The sequence below is a fragment of the Mesoplodon bidens genome (assembly GCF_964165515.1).
Source record: "Mesoplodon bidens genome assembly, chromosome: 2".
NCBI lineage: Eukaryota > Metazoa > Chordata > Mammalia > Artiodactyla > Ziphiidae > Mesoplodon > Mesoplodon bidens.
In genome coordinates, this window is record NC_138177.1 from 83,929,497 (window position 1) to 83,944,860 (window position 15,364).

Consider the following 15,364-nt stretch of genomic DNA (forward strand, 5'->3'; position numbering starts at 1 on the left):
CGGTACGCGGGCCTCTCACTGTTGTGGCCTCTCCCGTTGCGGAGCACAGGCTACGGACACGCAGGCTCAGCGGCCATGGCTCACGGGCCCAGCCGCTCCACGGCATGTGGGATCTTCCCGGACCGGGGCACAAACCCGTGTCCTCTGCATCGGCAGGCGGACTCTCAACCACTGCGCCACCAGGGAAGCCCCAATCCTCCATCTTTGACACTCCACTGAAACAGCGTTAAGTTGGCCAGAGATTGCCAGGAGCCAAATCCAAAGGTCCCATCCTTGTCCTCCTTCCCTCAGACCTTCTTAACCCATGTATTCATTCATCCGCCTCCACGTTTAGTGGAGCTATGAGAGACCTGCTAGGCGAAGCTAGGTTACAGCGATGACAATGGCACACAGCACACGGCTGCCCTCGCGGAGCTCTCTGCTGCCTGTCCTCCTCCGATTTGATGGTGTTTATGCTACTCCTCCTCCAACAGTCCTTTCCCTCTCCCCCATCAAGTTATCTTTTAAGACTCAAAACTCACCCATTATTCTCCTCCGTCCATGGATTTACTCTAGGATAAGCTCCATGGAGACAGGAGCTACTGTTTACCTACCCCAGGATACAATGAACATAAGAGGTACCCAACAAATACTTACTGAAAGGATAAATCCCCAATGCGCATTTCCTACTCAGATGCCTCTTGCTCCGCTTGGTATTATCATCACCCCCGCAATGCTCTCTGGTGCCCCGGACTGTTCTTTTCAATTCCCTTCACTGGCGCCATACAAACATCCTACTGACCCTATACAGCCAACCCAGCACCATTTTCACAACTCTCTCCCCCCTTCAGCCCACACATTCTACTGTCACTAAGTGCCCTCTGTCCCCTGGGATCCACCCCTCACTCTCCCATTTCTCAGGCCACCCACTTCCTCCAGGCTCCAAGGACACAGGGCTAAACTATTACAAAGCTTGCAGGTTTCCTCACAGAATCCAGTCTCTAGAGGGTTCGGGTCCCTTCTGAGTCACACTGTCTCTATCAGAGCTATCAATTCTTGTCCAAGATCTCAGTGAGGATTAAGAAGCAGCAACCAGAGGCAGACGGACAAAATCCAGAGCGAACTCATCTCAAAAGCCAATGCAAGAGTTTCGACAGAGTTAACAGAAAAACACATCCTGAAGCTTATCATTGCAGCAGTACATTTACAAGATAGTTCCCTTGTATGCACAAGAAATTAGCAGAACTCAGATAAGGTCAGAGGGAGGCCTTATCAGGAAGATAATAAAGTAAAGAAAAGGAATCAGGTTCTCTGGGTAATAAACTGATAGGCTGCTGCACTGGCTTGAATAGGATAGGGTCATATAAAGGTGTCAATGTGGATCCTGGAATCTGGAACTATCTGTCTATCACACTGACCCCTGACATGACCCAGACTGTGCCTGGCTCTGGCTGGGCAGCTGCCAGAGTGACCTTTCAAATCACGACGTGGACGTCACTTCCCTGCTTAAAACCCCTCCACGGTGTTCCGCTGCACTGCAAATAAAACTCAAAATCCTTCACTTGGTCTGCCAGGCCCTGCCCACCTCTCCAGCTGGGCTTTCCTTCTCTACCCGAGGTTCTCTAAGGCACCCGGCTCTCTGCAGCCTCAGTATATCTGCTCTACTCACTCTTCACCCACCTCCTTTTGCCCAATTCCTACTCATCCCTCTCAGCTGAAATACAGCTTCCTTCAAGGGCCTTTCCGGTCCTCCGGCTTCACCTGGCCCTTTCCCAGCTTCCTGTACTTCTTGATATCCCAATTTCCAATTACACAGGGACTGGCTCCTGTAGAGACAGTAAGCTCCACAAGGGCAGGGGCCTCTTTCATTACCCTCTCTCCAGCTCCTGGAGCACAACAGGCTCTCTGTAAATGTGTGCTGAATGAAGGAAGGGTTTAGGTGGCAGATCTCGGGATGTGGAGCCCATAGGTTCACTGTGGAAGAAACCTTAGAGGTCGTCTATTTTAAATCCTCAGTTTTACAACCGAAGAAAAAGATGCAGAGATTACATTCCACAGTGATATCCGAACCACCAAGAGTGGAGCTGCTCTGCTGCTTGCACAAGTCTTACTCAGCGGCAAAGGTTATATGCCAGACACAGTAAGAACTGGCATCAGTCTCTGCCTCCCCCTGTCCTCCTGTCATTTATCCCTTCCGGGCTGCAAGCAAACACCAGGATAGGGCTAGAGCTTGTCAAATCACATCTCATGAAGGTCAGAGGGCAGTGTTGAGACAGGTGCAAGAGCACTTTTGACTAAGTGGCAGCATCTTAAATCTGGAATTCCCCAGCAAAAATGTCAGAGAACCTCCTTCACCGCCCCCCCTTTATTAAAAGCAAAGTGGGGATCAGAGGCCTCGAAGAGAATCTGCCCCTAGTCACATTCACTCACATAAAATATATCTGACTCCTACTTGAAAGGAAAACACAGTGTTCAGAAAATCATATGAGGGAAATAATATGTTATGGTAATGACAGTGGTAAACATAAGCTAACCTTCTCAGAAAGGAAATTATAAAAATGTCAACAGCTCTGCCTAGAGCTATTAAGGGAACTTGGGTTGGAGGGTAGAAAGTTACCTTGCAAGGGGTACAGAGACACACGCTGAATTTAAAGAGCCATTCTACTCCTTCTGCAGTGGATGTATTTCCAAGGGAAGCAACTGTGTTTACATATACTGTGCACATCACTTTGAATATTTGATTTTTATCATATATATAATTCTAAAGGGTTTATACCATTTATTATTTTTATTGTTTTCAAGCTAACATTTTTCTCAAGGTACCCATTTTTAATTATGTGGCACTCAAGGGGAAAAGGATAATTTAGATAATTTTGTTTAGTCAACTTTTCTTCTACAGGGGACAAGCAATGAGCACAGGTTGTTTTTTTTTTTTTCTTTTTGCGGTACGTGGGCCTCTCACTGTTGTGGCCTCTCCTGTTGCGGAGCACAGGCTCCGGATGCGCAGGCTCAGCGGCCATGGCTCACGGACCCAGCCGCTCCGCGGCATGTGGGATCTTCCCAGACCGGGGCACGAACCCGTGTTCCCTGCATCGGCAGGCGGACTCTCAACCACTGCGCCACCAGGGAAGCCCCTGAGCACAGGTTTTGAAGTTAGATTGTCACTGTTCAAATCCTGGCTCTGCTACTTATCAGCTGTGTGACCTCAGATTAATTACTTAACCTTTCTGTGCCTGTTTCCCTAATTATAACAACAGAATTATATTTTGCTTACCTTATAGGCTCAAGGTGGGTTAAATGAGATCATTCATAATCATTCAGACTAATGCCTAGCACACGGTAAGCACTCACAACTGGTAAGCATTATTACTATTTAGTAAAGTTAAATTCCTTCCATTGGAAAGAATACCTTTGTGAGGCACATGACTTATGTATCCTTTTCATTAAACTTATGTACTTTTTTTGGTCTATGTGAGTCTACCTTTAATGAATCCCATTAGCTATAGTTAACTAATTTATTGATTTCCATTCTTTTCCTTGCAGGCCTTCTTTTACCATCCCCAGGTTAGAAGTGAGTATCGGAGAAAGCTCTGTGTGTTTTATTGGGTTTATCTGGAGGACCTCAGGGTTGTAAGGGAGGATGGGAAGAAGTATTTTGCTGAACTTGTGGTCTATAAACCATAACACATCATCCAGGCCACTGATGTGGGGATCAGAAGGATTGTGGCATTTGCAACAAACCCAGTGATTCTTTCATTACAACAGTGCTCTTATAAATGAGTGATTCCGGGCCACTATTCACAAGAAAATGTCAACCTCATTTTACCTGTCTTGCCAATGAGTTCAACTCACCTTCCCAGAATATCTCCTCTTGGCTCCAGTCATCGGTTACCTCTGAAACACCCTTAACAGCTGGGTATAGATTTCCAAAAGCTGTGAATGGTTAATGTGTCTGGAGTTCTTACGATGCATATTTGTTTTCAAGTGACGCCCCCTTTTCCCCTGCCAGATTTTTAAGCTTCGGAAAAGTAAATTTCATAAGTACTACCTCCCCTGTAAATTCCATGATGCCGGGTCCAATGACTGCTGTCCAATAAGTGGCATTCAGAAGGACACCAATGACAGACCTCACCTGAACATACATGCACCTTTTCATCAGGCTTCAGGTGAGGCCAAAGCCACTACTAGAAACATGGTCCAGCCCCACATCCACCTAATCCTGTCTTGTCCACCTTCTGGAAAATGGCACAGCACGATGCCCATACACAGCTAGTCCCCTAGCCACAGCTAGTTCACTTTATAGAGAGAGAAGGGCCATAATAATCTAATGACTCACAGTTAATCGAGTGCTTCACATGTATTAGGAACTGTTTTAAGTCATTTGCATAAAATATCTCACTTAATCCTCAGAATACGCCTTATATGGGAGAAAAAATATGAATTTCATGTTACAGTTAAGAAAACCAAGATGCATGAGGGAAGGGATGTGGGAACAGATGTATATGTATGACTGATTCACTTTGTTATAAAGCAGAAACTAATAAAAAAAAAAAATATATATATATATATATATATATATATAAAAAAAAAAGAAAACCAAGGTGGCATACCTGTTAAGTGCTGGAGCCGGGCCTTGAACTCTGAGAGTCTAATGCCAGAACCTGTACTCTTGACTATGGAAACTATATAACAATGTAGCGATTACCAGACTTGTTTATTTACAGAGAGGAGGGGAGGCAACAATCACAAATTGTCCCAAACCACACATAACCCACAAAGAATTCTGCAATTTCAACTCCTACTCACAGGTTCAGTGTCCCAAGCATTGTGGGGAGTCCAAAAGAAAAGAAATGAATCTGAAATAGTTCTAACTCCAAGGAGCTCACAGCCTAAAGGTAGAGCCTGCCTATTAAAATACAATGTGATAAGTGCCCACTCAACCCAAATGCTGCTGAGGTCTGGGATAACAAACAGGGTGTGTGTTTGTGTGTGTTGGGGGCTGGAGGGGAGAATACCTTCCTCACTCAACATTTGTTTATTCTCCAGTGGACCAGGGTGACCTGGCATTGCTTCATGGTCAGGAAACCTTCCTTTACGGTTTCATCCCTTTGCTCAAGTACACAAGGCAATGAAAATGTGTTGCCTGGCAAGCAGTCCTTACAAATATGCCATTCTCAGAATTCTCCCATTTTACTTACAAATTAAGTTGCAACCAAGTCACACTGCCAACACTGTAACAGTGAATATTTCACCCTACCTGTTTCACTAATTATATTGAGAGACACCAAAGTCTGGGAATGCTAAATGCTTATGGATAGGTGAAGAGTGTTATTTCTTTGAACTGGAGAATAAACAGTTTTCTCCCACAAATCAAAGCCCCAACTATATCACATTGATTTAATTCAACTCTAAAAACTCTAATTAGTGGTTACATAAAATGACTAATTACATCTCCCTGGATTCAGACAGTTTCTGCCATCTCACTTAAAGAGATTAGGAGCTGTGTAATCAAACCCACCCACTGGAAGGAGAATGCTAATTAGCATTGTTGATCGGTGACACAAGTTATAATATTTTTCCAGCAACCCTGTAAAATTTATAAACACATCAGTGAAAATGCCAGATTCTTTACAGCTTGCTAGCTTTTGGAATATTTGTCTAAAAATACATGCATTTCCAATCACAGCCCCCCAAAAGGGGTTTAACAAAATGCACGTGCCAGCCACAAAATCATCATAATAAAGAGCTCTAACATCTCTTAACAAGCGGCTAAACGAGCTCACAACACCTTCTTGGGGTGGGCTTTATACCTGGTTTGAAGCTGTGAAAACTGCCACAGGTTTCTCGGCTCCAAGTCTCACTAGCTCATCTCCGGGCAGCCAGGCCGCGGCTCCGCCCCACTCCTGCCTCCGCCACCGACGCGTTTAAATTTTTATAAAGCTTCACACTTCCCCGGACACGTTTGCTTGGGGCAGTTTAAAGCCTGCAGGAGGAAATGAGGTCCTGCCCGTGGCGAAGACTGCCCCAAGGCGGTGAGATTGCCTCCAACCGGGACGCCTCGGGCAGAGACTAGCCGGACGCCTCCTGCTCCACCCCGGCGTTTTTGAAAGTAAACTCCTACCTGCCTGTTGCGCTCTCCGATGCGCAACCGGACTCGCCCCCCGCCCGCCTCCAGGGCCAGCTCCCTTCTGTAAGCGAGGTGGGAACACAGGCCAGCTCTGTGCCGGTTTCTGGCCCAGGGTCGGGCGGGCCCCCGGGCGCGGGCTGTTCCCGGGTCGAGCCCCGCGGCGGGGTGGGAACCACGGAGCGCGCCCGGCTCCCGGGGTGCGCAGGGCGGTCCGGCCCCAGCCCCGCAGGGCCGGTGCCTCAGCGCGGGTGCCTGCAGGAACCCTCGGCCACTCCCTGCCGGCCGGGGCGCGCACCCCAAAGTGCAGCCAGGGGAGAAGCGAGCGTCCGAGGCGTGGGGAGGAAATGCCCGGACCGAGGAAGTGGGGTGCGCGGGGAGCGCGGCCCCGGGGCGGGAGGGGCGCACCTCGCGGGGATGGGAGAGGAGTGGGGTCCCGGGAAGCACGGCTCGGGTTATGGACCGCGGGAGGGAAGGAGGCTCCAGGCCAGAGGCGGGAGGAGGGCAGTGAACCGGGGTCTGAGTCCGGGGTGGGGCTGCGGGAGGAGGACTCAGGGGCTCGCGGGTCCGGGTGGGGGCGTCTCCCCGCGGGAGGTCTGCACCCCGCGCCCGCCGCCCCGCCGCGCCCGGCCTGCGGCGGGACTCACCTCCGCGCCGGCCGTGCGGGCTCCGCGGCCCGCGGTCTCGGCTCGCAGCGGCCCCGACTCTGCGGCCTGCACTGGGCTCCTGTAGAGGCAGAGCCCCGCCGCCGCCGCCGCTGCACTGCTGCTTTCCGCTTCCTGTCCCGGCGCCGCCCCGCAGCCCGAGCCCAGCCCTGCGAGCCCGGCGCGGCCGCGAGCCAAGAGCAGCGAGCGCGGCCGGCCCAGCCGAGGGCCCGGCCCACCTGCAGCGCAGGGCGGGGCCCGCCGGCGTCTCCCCCCAACCCCCAGGCTCAACGCGCGCCGGACACACACACACACTCAAACACACATACCGACTCACACACACACACACACACAGGCACACTCGTACCCACACAGACCCTAGGGGCTGACCACACACACACACACTCATCCACACATCACAAACACATGGTCAGGGATTAACCCCCCCAGCACCCCAACATACTTGCACGCTCAAGCTTACACACATGCACACACAGACTCACAATCATGCACAAAATTCAAGCCTGTCTGCCCCCACTGGAGCCCCAAAACACATTTGCCCAGCAGCCCAGGGACTAACCCCCCCCACACACACTCTCAAATACACATATTCCAAGAACCAGCCCACAAATGTCCATATATACCCACACCTCAACCCACATACACACTCACACTTAAACTCACATGTAGCTCAGGAAATGACCCCACATATAACCATGCACACCCAGACCCCCTATAGGCCCCCAAAGCTGACCCTACCCCTCCTCCTCCCTTTAACAGCGTGGTCGCTGCCCCCCAACCCCAGTATCCTAGAAGTTACTAGAAGAGCACACCCCTAAAGGCAGGCAGCCCCAGGTTCCAATCCTGATTCAACCAGGTCTGCTTCTAAGTCTTTGTTTCCCTGTCTGAGAAGCAGAGAGGAAGATAAAGCCAGCCTTTGCAGGATAGTGGTGAGGATTATGAAAAGTGGCTGGTGCCCAGTAGACACTGAACAGTTGCCAACTATTCATGTGAATATTTACACTCTTCTTACTTAGTTGTCTTGTGTGGGTGAATAGGGTTAGGGATCCATGTGGAGAGTCTGGAGTCTGGCTGGGACCCAAAGCAGCTTACATGGCAGCGCTGCCCAGTAGAGGTGGTGTATTATGAAGTAGTGTGGGCAGTGGGGTGGGGAAACATACCCACGCGGAGCTAGCCTTAGTTACGGAACTTTAGCCTCCAAAGCCCTCACTCTTCCCTCACCACCTCTTCCCCATCCTCCCTAGTCCCCATTCTCTCTCCCATATATATTATATTACTTGAGGACATTATATGTTCAATGTAGGTGATCTTCATGCAGCCCCATCCGGCCACCAGGCCTACTGCTCACTCTTGGCCGTGTAAGGCGTCTGACCCTCCCCCTCGCCAGCCTCTTACCTGTCTCCTGAGGGCAGCCAGCTTCCTAAGGGTAAAGCCCATTGTCTGTCCACCTGAATCAGTGCTCAGGTGCAGAAATGTAGAGTTTTATAAAAACATGTGTCTATCATCTTTAAAGTGTAGACCCTTCAAAGTTATAACAGGCCAGGGTTTTCCAATTGTAGTTATGATATTACTGAATAGCCCCCATGAGATATACAGATCCTCAATGGATTTTCATGAAAAGTGATTTTAGTACACTTCAGTGTATTATGTCTACCTTACCATGTGGTGCTTTTGTGGGAAAGAGAGGTAGTGCAAAATAAACCCTTTTTTAAGATAATAAATTCACCTTTAAACGCCATCTACTGTTTGTTTTTATCTGACAATCTTAAGTATTCGAGTTTAAAAGATGAGTTGGAAAACTTCTCAGGAACTGAATGACTTTATAACCCGGCTCCCATTACCTGTCACAAAGTGGGTCAGCCTTAACCTAGGGTTCGGTTAGCAGGCTTACCGGACTCTTGCCTAGACTCTAGCTTAACCTTAATCAGTAAAAAGGGTAATATTGGGGGCTCCATCTGCCACTCCTTGGTCTTATTATTTGGGCCAAAGCCAGTTGGGGAAAGGGGGTACTATGTACTGGGTGCTCTCAAGACAACAGCGTGACTGTAATTCCACAAATTCATGCATCTCTCTCTCTCCCTTCCTGCCCATTCTTGCAGATTTCCCAAACCCTAAAATGCTACCCACTAAAGTTCTTCCTGCTACCAAGGTCCAACACAAATGCTGTCTCTATAAAGCCTTCTCCAGTTCTCCCAACGAGAAAACATTCTCTTCTCCTCATTTGAATTCTCTGGATTTTTATGTTCACCTTCTACCGTGTATTGGTTATTTTGTCTCACTCCTCAATAATGTGTAAATGCTAAGTCTTTATCTCTTTTCTGTCACAGGTCTTTCCACATAGTAGTCATTTTGAAAACTACTTAGCAAATGAATGAATGGCTATAAAATATCACTTGTCCTGGGAAATTAATAATCTAATCAGGAAATAATCTTAATTGGAAAGTAATCTAATTGGAAAGTTATGACATGTGCACATAAAGATAGTTAACAACAAAAGAATATATAAAATGCTAAATGCACTATTGGCACACTTTTTATGAAGTCACTTATCCAGCCTCAAGAATTCTGAATACACCTGAAAAACAGGAGTTAAGTGAGAAAGGCCTCTGATCAACTGAATAGATTGCATAAATGTATGATTTAAAACAGATAGACTTTGGGACTTCCCTGGTGGTGCAGTGGTTAAGAATCCACCTGCCAATGCAGGGCACAGGGGTTCGAACCCGGGAAGATCCCACATGCCGCGGAGCAACTAAGCCTGTGTGCCACATCTACTGAGCCTGCGCTCTAGAGCCTGCGAACCACAACTACTGAGACCACGTGCCATAGCTACTGAAGCCTGAGTGCCTAGTGCCCGTGCTCCGCAACAAGAGAAGCCACTGCAACGAGAAGCCCACGCACTGCAATGAAGAGTAGCCCCAGCTCGCTGCAACTAGAGAAAGCCCGCGTGCAGCAATGAAGACCCAGCGCAGCCAAAAATAAATAAATAAAACTTTAAAAAACCCAAAACAAATAGATTTTATACATAGGAGAATCTCTCATGCCCTCACTTAAGACACTGTTTACATATAGTTTACAAATATTTCTATAAACTTCGTCGTCTGATTCCTAAGCCCACTGTAGGTTAGAAACACATTAAAAGAGAGCAGGAGGTGACCTCAGGAGACCCCAGGGACCACAAAGGGGGGGTCATTGCAAAGACTGTTTAACTCCAAAACTCATGCCCTTTGCTTTTACCAGTTACTCCTCTTGGTACATTATCACATCACAGAATACTGATGACCTTGAGTTATAAAAGTTAGATGGATATTCTGTAGATAGTACTCTATTTAAGAAGACAGGGAAGATGTTGAAAAAAATTAGATTTCCATACAAAATGTTTGAAATGCTAAGTGCTGGTTCTTTAAAAGTCCATTTTCTGTAAAATCTACATATGTGTAATATCTGCTTATAGGTTAATAATGCCAGTGATGAGGTGCTAAAATATGGGTTATTAGGGCCCACAGGGAGAGTCACATGGGTCTGAATGGTCAAGGTCAACTTGTCCATGAGGACAAGAAAAGAAAAGAAGGAAAAGGGGAAAGAAAGAAGTGGAACGAGCACAGGTGGAGGACAGTGGCTGGAACAGTGACTGGCTTATCTCAAGTACTTGCTTAATCAATATGAGTTGAATAAATGGGTAAATAGTATTTCTGTTTGGAGTCTGGGCAGGGGTGTGGAGAGAACAGTGTCTGAGATAGAGTCAAGGGCAGTGAGCAGAGTGGTTAAGCTCAAGAAAAGGGCTCATGCTGAGACATAGAGGATTCAAAGTTGAGTGACTAGGATTAGAAGATGGAGAACTTGGAATCCAATATTAGTATTTGAACTTTTTAAAATGGGCTAGTAAATGTGATAAAGTATTCATCCACCCATCCATTCATTCAAAAACACATACTTAGTACCTACTAGAGGCAGACAATATATGAGCTACGGAGAAACAAAAGTAGATAATGTAACATTGATCCATGATTCGACAAGTTAGTCAACAAATATTTATTGAGCACTTATTTTTTTAAATTAATTAATTAATTTATATTTGGCTGCATTGGTTCTTTGTTGCTGCATGTGGGCTTTTCTCTAGTTGCAGCGAGAGGGAGCTACTCTGTTTTGGTGCACAGGCTTCTCATTGTGGTGGCTTCTCCTGTTGCGGAGCATGGGCTCTAGGCGCTCGGGCTTCAGTAGCTGTGGCATGCGGGCTCAGTAGTTGTGGTGCATGGGCTTAGTTGCTCCACGGCATGTGGGATCTTCCTGGACCAGGGCTCGAACCCGTGTCTCCTGCATTGGCAGGCGGATTCTTAACCGCTGCACCACCAGGAAGTCCCTGTTGAGCACTTATTACATGCCAGTCACTATTCTAGGCTCTGGGGATACATCAAAATAGACAAAAGCTTCTGCCCTCATGTAGTTTATTTTCTAGTGAGGGGAGATGGGCAAATGAACAGCATGTCAGATGGTTTAACAAGTGCCCAGGAGAGAACAAAGCGGGATGGGAGACAGGGGTGGGGGTGGGGTATGCCCCTCCCTGTCCTGGAGGATGTCTTACTGCAGCTTCAACAGAGCCTCACAGTGGAAGAGGAGAGCGCTGGGACTGGGACCAGAGCAGCACAGAGAAAGGGGCCAGCTTAGCCTGAAGAAGCGGCGTGGCTTCACCCGGCCATGACCCTGGGAGCAAAACTTTAAGGATGAGTATTTGACAGAGGAAACGGGAGGAAGCATTCTGGGTACAGGCACAGAAGTGTGGCAGAGTACGTCTAGGAAGCCATGTCTGACGGTGTGCCGCTCTGATGCACCGGGGGAGAGTGGGGGTGAGGTGGAACAGGAGGCCGTGCAGAGCCGCAGGTCTGGAAGGGTGAGGCACTGAAATGCCGCTGGTGTCCGGAAGGACAGGAAGGAAGCTCTGAAGCAGCACAGCTCCTCGGGGGCCTGCCAGCAGTTTGGCCTGGGGAGAGCATACGGGAGGAAGCAGGTCTGGGATGGGTGGAAGGGGGCAGCACGACCTGGAAAAGGGGGACAGAGTCCAGAGCTCGCAGGGCTCTATGTGGTGAGCTTAAAAGTGTGGGTTTTATCTGGTAGGCAATAGGGAGCCATTGAAGATTTTTACGGAAAGGAATAAGATGAGCTGACTTTGCGGTTTGAAGAGTGGCTTCTTGAGGAAAGAGTGAAGGCAGAGGGACCAAATAGGAGAGACATAGGGCTCCTGAAGTGATGAATGGGCCTGAGTTACTGAAGCCTTTGGAGGCAAGTATTAATCACAAATGGGGAACGGAGAGGAAGAAGAAGTTCAAGGAGGAAAGGTAAGTTCAGTTTTAGGTATGTTGAGTGTAAGTATCTTTGGGAGGTGCAGGTGCAAACAACAAGAGGTCACATTTATTGAGCATTTATTATATGCCAGCACTGTTCTGAGTATTTTATAGGTCTTATTCATCCTTCACAACAACCCATGTTTTAGGTATCATATCATCTATACCCATTTTACAGAGAAGGAAACTCAGGCATAGAAAGGTTAAATAAACGGCAGGAGATCATGCAGCTGCTGACAGGTGTCACCAGGCTTTGACCCAAGTTTTGCTGACCACAGACTCCCCGCCTTTAATCCATCAGCTATATGGCTTCTTGGCAGTGTACATTTAGAACTCAGGAGGAGACGGGCTACTGACAATGGATACAGTTTTCGGAGATTACATGTGGTTGACAATGAAGTAGAGAAAAGAGCAAGAGGTGGGTAGGAAACTGCAGAACGTGTGAGGCAGAGAGATATGACAGGGACATGCAGAGGTGACAGGTGTCATAGTTGTTTTGTTTCGAAATAGGAAATTCTGAAGCCTGTTTATAGACCAGGGAGAAGAAATCTTAAATTTCAAAATTTAAGATGGGAGGGGTAACTTGGGGGTCGGGTGGAAGGACTAACCTTGTAAATGTACAGACAGAGGTGAGCCTAATGTGAGCATGGAGAGTCAAGGGCATCTCAGTATTCTCCATGAAGTAGGAAGCAAGAGGCTCTAACGGAGCCTGGGAGGCCAGGAGATGGCGTCCAGAGAGAGGAGGTATATCTGATGGCTTCTCAGGGGCCCTTTGAACATCTGATTGCCGCTGGGATGGAAATCACAGAAAATGCACATTCCCCTTTTTTTTGCAAGCCATTTGAATAGACTCAGACTCAAGGCCTCTAAGGGACCCCAGACATTGTCCTCTCTACAGCCTCTTCCATGTCTAAGAATTGTTATCTTTAATGAGTTAAGTTTGAGGTGAGAGTGGGATGCCCAAATAGAAACTTGAAAAAGCAGAGGAAATGATGAGACTTTCTATTTCTATTTTCTATTCTATTCAACAGCTTTCTTGGGCTCGGGAGTGTAGTCTATGGACAAGAAAGCAAATGTGCTCTGTGTAAAGGGGGACCTAAACACTCAGCCATGGCCCATGGACCAAGTGCACTAACGCCCCAGTGGGGCCAGGCCCTGGCATCTGTGCTGGTCCATAGGCCTGGGTGGGCAGCTGACTCCCAGGCCCAGCGGCTCTCATTACCAGGGGAGCTGGGAGGCAGCGCAATGTCAGGTAGAGCTCAGATCTCAGAAGCAGGATGCTGCCAAGGCTTCAGTCAACCCTTCCTTTTCACTTGTTATCAGTGAAAAGGAGAGAAGCCGGGGCAGAGAACCTGATGGAGACACCAGTCAGAACACATGGCTCTGGGGCTTCTAGGTGTTCCCAAGGTGATTCCACTTGCCTGGGCTGTGCAAAGGATCACACTCAGGGCCAGTCATGGGCAGGGATGGACTGGCTAATAATACCTTCTGGGGACTGGAAGTTTCTTCTTTAATGTCGTTTTTAATCTGGGGAGTCATTGTCAGTAATTCATTACCTATTTATACGAAACACTTGAATAACACCCTGCATACTGCGTTAAGCTAATTACTTGGACTAACACCAGGTGGCATTATTTTCTAAGGGTGAACCAGCCTCTGGCACTCCTGGCCTGGGCTCAGACTCGGGGCTGTGGAGCAGACACAGGTGTGGAAGGAAGGCCTTGGCTTCTGGCCCACAGCCAGATCCACTCACCGCAAGTCACCAATAGTCTCCATGGTTGCTGCAGAAGGGGAAGGCCAAGTCTGGGCACAGAAGGACAGCACCATTAATCCATCTTAGTGATCAGGGTTTGAGTTAATTATACCTTTTTATTTTCTGCATTTCTAATGCTTTGACATCTGGGGGCCTTGCTGCCCCAGGAGAGACTGTCCCTCTCAGGGCTAGCTAATTCCTAGACATAGTAAAGACTCACAAGCGATGCTCTTCATATGCAAACCAACCAATCTAGAACCCATACCCCATCCTTATCCTCTATCCAACTCTCACACTCTGGACCACTATCCATCTGCCCTAATCACCCCAGGGTCAGGTATGGGACAAGTAGAGACAGGCCCTACACCCCAGAACCTGCTGAAATTATTTAAACCAGAAATCCTTAAGCTTGTTTACCCTGCCTTACTTGTTCCCTCTCACAGGAAAATAAAGGCTCTTGCCCATGTTTTCCTCCCACTCTCCCTGCCTCCTGACTGACCCTGGTGCTTCTCTGTGTGGCCCTGCCTGGTGTAGTGTACCCCCTCCTCTTGGAATTGTCTTCTCAAAGGCAATTGTCTCCTGATCTGTTGGCCTTATCATACCTGAATAATAATAAAACCTACATTTTAAAACAGGGTTTCTATTGAAGCTGCTCATTTGTGAACCATATAAATGATTAGGCAGAGAGAAGGAATTAATATTTATTCTGTTTTTTATTATGTGGCAGGCATTGTAATAGTCTTTTTTTTTTTTTTTTGCAGTGTGTGGGCCTCTCACTGTTGTGGCCTCTCCCGTTGCGGAGCACAGGCTCCAGACTTGCAGGATCAGAGGTCATGGCTCACAGGCCTAGCTGTTCTGCGGCATGTGGGATCTTCCCTGACCGGGGCAGGAACCCGTGTCCCCTGCATTGGCAGGCGGACTCTCAACCACTGCACCACCAGGGAAGCCCTGTAATAGTCATTTTTAATCTATTATTTAATAATATTTTCCTGGTAACACTAGTGTAGTGTTTTTGTTTGTTTGTTTGTTTGTTTGTTTTTTGCGGTATGCGGGCCTCTCACTGTTGTGGCCTCTCCCGTTGAGGAGCATAGGCTCCAGACGCGCAGGCTCAGCAGCCATGGCTCATGGGCCCAGCCGCTCCGCGGCACGTGGGATCTTCCTGGACTGGGCACGAACCTGTGTCCCCTGCATTGGCAGGTTGACTCTCAACCACTGCGCCAACAGGGAAGCCCTAGTGTGGTTTGTTTTTTTTTTTAACAAAAACTCAAATAGTTTAAGTGCCATTTCCAAGGTCACAGAAGCTAAACCCAGGCTTTTTGGTTTCTAGCCAGACTTTCCCATTGCACTGGTTGTAGATAACTAAGACAGATTTCTTCTTGCTGTTACTTTATTCTCTCTTCCCTTCTCTGATTAATGATCACTGCTTACCCCATCCTCTACCACTTTTCTTTCCTTCTACTTTTCCATTTATTTATTTATATATTTATTTATTTACTAGCAACTG

The 15,364-nt window shown here is 47.9% G+C and overlaps 1 protein-coding gene across 1 annotated transcript in view; it reads right to left on the reverse strand.

The window, feature by feature from the left end:
• The window catches only part of VANGL1 (VANGL planar cell polarity protein 1), a 50,777-nt gene extending 43,919 nt beyond the window's left edge, over window positions 1-6,858 (reverse strand). The window contains exon 1 of the mRNA XM_081224324.1: window positions 6,751-6,858. The gene's annotated coding sequence lies outside the window, so the exon portion shown is untranslated. The remainder of the gene's footprint in view (window positions 1-6,750) is intronic.
• Window positions 6,859-15,364: the final 8,506 nt, after the last annotated feature.